The following is a 5500-nucleotide window of genomic DNA, read 5'->3' on the forward strand; positions in this document are numbered from 1 at the left end:
ACACGTCAATACTCACAAAACTAATAAAGAAATCTAAATAACCGTATTATGCTAGCAGATTTAATGAAATAAAAAATATGGAAAAAAGACTTTGAAAACACTCCCAAATCTTGGGCTCTCGAAAATTAATCACAACAGGAAGAAAATTACTCAACATTAGATAAATAATTAGAAACCAAAATATTCCCGTCATACTTAAAGATAGCAAGTGTTAGGCAGATTTCTAACTAGCCATTGTCATCTAAAATCTTCGAAAAATGATTTCATAAACGAGTTTTCTCTTTCTTAGCTTTGCACAATAAACTTAAACCCTAAAGAACAAAAAATCACAATACCGTGACTAGAACAATACACAGATAACACGCACATAGGAGAGAGGAACTAACGACGACGTTTCGGTCCGACTTGGACCATTTACAAAGACACACTGACAGAAAAGAGAGATGGAGCCAGTATATGTAGTCGAGCCAGTAGGGACGGAACAAGATAGGTGGGAGGAGTAGTAATTGTAGAGGTAAAGCAGGTAGTGGAAGTAGTAGTAGTAGTAGTGGTAGTGTAAGGTAGGGAGAGGGGAGAGTGGATGGTGGGACAAGAATAAAAAGGGGGAGTGAAAGGAGGCAAAAGTGAAGGTAGGAGCCAAAGATAGTAGGAAAGGAAGTAGTAGCAGTGGTATATATATATATATATATATATATATATATATATATATATATATATATATATATATATATATATATATATATATATATATATATATATATATATATATATATATACAAAACAACCACTGTGAAAGAGTAGTGAAATTCCAAGCGCTTTCGTGACTACTCACATTGTCAAGGAACTATATAGTTCCTTGACAATGTGAGTTGGAAACTCGATGGAATTTGAAACTCGATGTTAGGAAGTATTTTTTCAGTCATTAAGTTGTCAGGAAGTGGAACAATCTGGAGTGTGGTGTAGTGGAGGCAAGATCCATACATAGCTTTAAGAAAAGGTTCGATAAAACTCATGGAGCAGGGAGAGAGTGGACCTAGTAGCGACAAGTGAAGAGGGAGGGCCAGGAGCTGTGAATCGGCCCCTGCAACCACAACATGCTGAGTACACACGAAGTTCACGCACATAAGCGCAAACTCACACGCACACACACTCAGACACACGCACGCATACACTCACACTCAGACACACGCTTGCACACAAACAGACGCACACACACAGACTTACACACACACGCATACATACACACGCACACACACACACACACGCACACACACACACACACACACACACACACACACACACACACACACACACACACACACACACACACACACGCACACACACGCACACAGAAGGGAGGCCCAAAGACAATATGAAAATGACATAGCAGCGAAAGCCAAATCTGACCCGAAACTGTTGTACAGCCACATCAGGAGGAAAACAACAGTCAAGGACCAGGTAATCAGGCTAAGGAAGGAAGGAGGAGAGACAACAGGAAATGACCGGGAAGTATGTGAAGAACTCAACAAGAGATTCAAAGAAGTGTTCACAGAGGAGACAGAAGGGACTCCAGAAAAACGGAGAGGTGGGGCACACCACCAAGTGCTGGACACAGTGCACACAACCGAGGAAGAAGTGAAGAGGCTTCTGAGTGAGCTAGATACCTCAAAGGCAATGGGGCCAGATAACATCTCCCCATGGGTATTGAGAGAGGGAGCAGAGGCGCTATGTGTACCCCTAACAACAATATTCAATACATCTATCGAAACAGGGAGATTGCCTGAGGCATGGAAGACAGCAAATGTAGTCCCAATCTTTAAAAAAGGAGACAGACATGAAGCATTAAACTACAGACCAGTGTCACTGACATGTATAGTATGCAAAATCATGGAGAAGATTATCAGGAGAAGAGTGGTGGAACACCTAGAAAGGAATGATCTCATCAACAGCAGCCAGCATGGTTTCAGGGACGGGAAATCCTGTGTCACAAACCTACTGGAGTTCTATGACATGGTGACAGCAGTAAGACAAGAGAGAGAGGGGTGGGTGGATTGCATTTTCTTGGACTGCAAGAAGGCGTTTGACACAGTTCCACACAAGAGATTGGTGCAAAAACTGGAGGACCAAGCAGGGATAACAGGGAAGGCACTACAATGGATCAGGGAATACTTGTCAGGAAGACAGCAGCGAGTCATGGTACGTGGCGAGGTGTCAGAGTGGGCACCTGTGACCAGCGGGGTCCCGCAGGGGTCAGTCCTAGGACCAGTGCTGTTTCTGGTATTTGTGAACGACATGACGGAAGGAATAGACTCTGAGGTGTCCCTGTTTGCAGATGACGTGAAGTTGATGAGAAGAATACACTCGATCGAAGACCAGGCAGAACTACAAAGGGATCTGGACAGGCTGCAGAACTGGTCCAGCAATTGGCTCCTGGAGTTCAATCCCACCAAGTGCAAAGTCATGAAGATTGGGGAAGGGCAAAGAAGGCCGCAAACGGAGTACAGTCTAGGGGGTCAGAGACTACAAACCTCACTCAAGGAAAAAGATCTTGGGGTGAGTATAACACCAGGCACATCTCCTGAAGCGCACATCAACCAAATAACTGCTGCAGCATATGGGCGCCTAGCAAACCTCAGAACAGCATTCCGACATCTTAATAAGGAATCGTTCAGGACCCTGTACACCGTATACGTTAGGCCCATATTGGAGTATGCGGCACCAGTTTGGAACCCACACCTAGCCAAGCACGTAAAGAAACTAGAGAAAGTGCAAAGGTTTGCAACAAGACTAGTCCCAGAGCTAAGAGGTATGTCCTACGAGGAGAGGTTAAGGGAAATCAACCTGACGACACTGGAGGACAGGAGAGATAGGGGGGACATGATAACGACATACAAAATACTGAGAGGAATTGACAAGGTGGACAAAAACAGGATGTTCCAGAGATTGGACACAGTAACAAGGGGACACAGTTGGAAGCTAAAGACACAGATGAATCACAGGGATGTTAGGAAGTATTTCTTCAGCCACAGAGTAGTCAGTAAGTGGAATAGTTTGGGAAGCGATGTAGTGGAGGCAGGATCCATACATAGCTTTAAGCAGAGGTACGATAAAGCTCACGGCTCAGGGAGAGTGACCTAGTAGCGATCAGTGAAGAGGCGGGGCCAGGAGCTCGGACTCGACCCCCGCAACCTCAACTAGGTGAGTACAACTAGGTGAGTACACACGCTCGCACGCACGCACACACACACACACACACACACACACACACACACACACACACCCACACACACACACACACACACACACACACACACACACACACGCGGGGCCAGGAGCTAGGACTCGACCCCTGCAACCACAAATAGGTGAGTACACACACACACACACACAGTAGAGCTACAAGTAGAGGGAGAAGCAGGAAGGCCAGGACGAATGAAGCCAAACTACAAGAAAGGGGACTACACAGGAATGAGGAACTTCCTGAACGGGGTTCAGTGGGACAGAGAACTGGCAGGGAAGCCAGTTAATGAGATGATGGAATATGTAGCAACAAAATGCAAGGAGGCTGAGGAGAGGTTTGTACCCAAGGGTAACAGGAATAATGAAAAAGCCAGGATGAGCCCATGGTTTACCCAAAGGTGCAGGGAGGCAAAAACCAAGTGTGCTAGGGAATGGAAGAAATATAGAACGCAAAGGACCCAGGAGAATAAGGAGAGCAGTCGTGGAGCCAGAAACGAATATGCACAGATAAGAAGGGAGGCCCAAAGACAATATGAAAACGACATAGCAGCAAAAGCCAAATCTGACCCGAAACTGTTGTACAGCCACATCAGGAGGAAAACAACAGTCAAGGACCAGGTAATCAGGCTAAGGAAGGAAGGAGGAGAGACAACAAGAAATGACCGTGAAGTATGTGAGGAACTCAACAAGAGATTCAAAGAAGTGTTCACAGAGGAGACAGAAGGCGCTCCAGAAAGACGGAGAGGTGGGGCACACCACCATGTGCTGGACACAGTGCACACAACCGAGGAAGAAGTGAAGAGGCTTCTGAGTGAGCTAGATACCTCAAAGGCAATGGGGCCAGATAACATCTCCCCATGGGTATTGAGAGAGGGAGCAGAGGCGCTATGTGTACCCCTAACAACAATATTCAATACATCTATCGAAACAGGGAGATTGCCTGAGGCATGGAAGACAGCAAATGTAGTCCCAATCTTTAAAAAAGGAGACAGACATGAAGCATTAAACTACAGACCAGTGTCACTGACATGTATAGTATGCAAAATCATGGAGAAGATTATCAGAAGAGTGGTGGAACACCTAGAAAGGAACGATCTCATCAACAGCAGCCAACATGGTTTCAGGGACGGGAAATCCTGTGTCACAAACCTACTGGAGTTCTATGACATGGTGACAGCAGTAAGACAAGAGAGAGAGGGGTGGGTGGATTGCATTTTCTTGGACTGCAAGAAGGCGTTTGACACAGTTCCACACAAGAGATTGGTGCAAAAACTGGAGGACCAAGCAGGGATAACAGGAAAGGCACTACAATGGATCAGGGAATACTCGTCAGGAAGACAGCAGCGAGTCATGGTACGTGGCGAGGTGTCAGAGTGGGCACCTGTGACCAGCGGGGTCCCACAGGGGTCAGTCCTAGGACCAGTGCTGTTTCTGGTAATTGTGAACGACATGACGGAAGGAATAGACTCTGAGGTGTCCCTGACGTGAAGTTGATGAGAAGAATTCACTCGATCGAAGACCAGGCAGAACTACAAAGGGATCTGGACAGGCTGCAGACCTGGTCCAGCAATTGGCTCCTGGAGTTCAATCCCACCAAGTGCAAAGTCATGAAGATTGGGGAAGGGCAAAGAAGACCGCAGACGGAGTCCAGTCTAGGGGGCCAGAGACTACAAACCTCACTCAAGGAAAAAGATCTTGGGGTGAGTATAACACCAGGCACATCTCCTGAAGCGCACATCAACCAAATAACTGCTGCAGCATATGGGCGCCTAGCAAACCTCAGAACAGCATTCCGACATCTTAATAAGGAATCATTCAGGACCCTGTACACCGTGTACGTTAGGCCCATATTGGAGTATGCGGCACCAGTTTGGAACCCATACCTAGCCAAGCACGTAAAGAAACTAGAGAAAGTGCAAAGGTTTGCAACAAGACTAGGCCCAGAGCTAAGAGGTATGTCCTACGAGGAGAGGTTAAGGGAAATCAACCTGACGACACTGGAAGACAGGAGAGATAGGGGGGACATGATAACGACATACAAAATACTGAGAGGAATTGACAAGGTGGACAAAGACAGGATGTTCCAGAGATTGGACACAGTAACAAGGGGACACAGTTGGAAGTTGAAGACACAGATGAATCACAGGGATGTTAGGAAGTATTTCTTCAGCCACAGAGTAGTCAGTAAGTGGAATAGTTTGGGAAGCGATGTAGTGGAGGCAGGATCCATACATAGCTTTAAGCAGAGGTATGATAAAGC

Source organism: Cherax quadricarinatus, chromosome 13 (genome assembly GCF_038502225.1).
Source record: "Cherax quadricarinatus isolate ZL_2023a chromosome 13, ASM3850222v1, whole genome shotgun sequence".
Taxonomy (NCBI): domain Eukaryota; kingdom Metazoa; phylum Arthropoda; class Malacostraca; order Decapoda; family Parastacidae; genus Cherax; species Cherax quadricarinatus.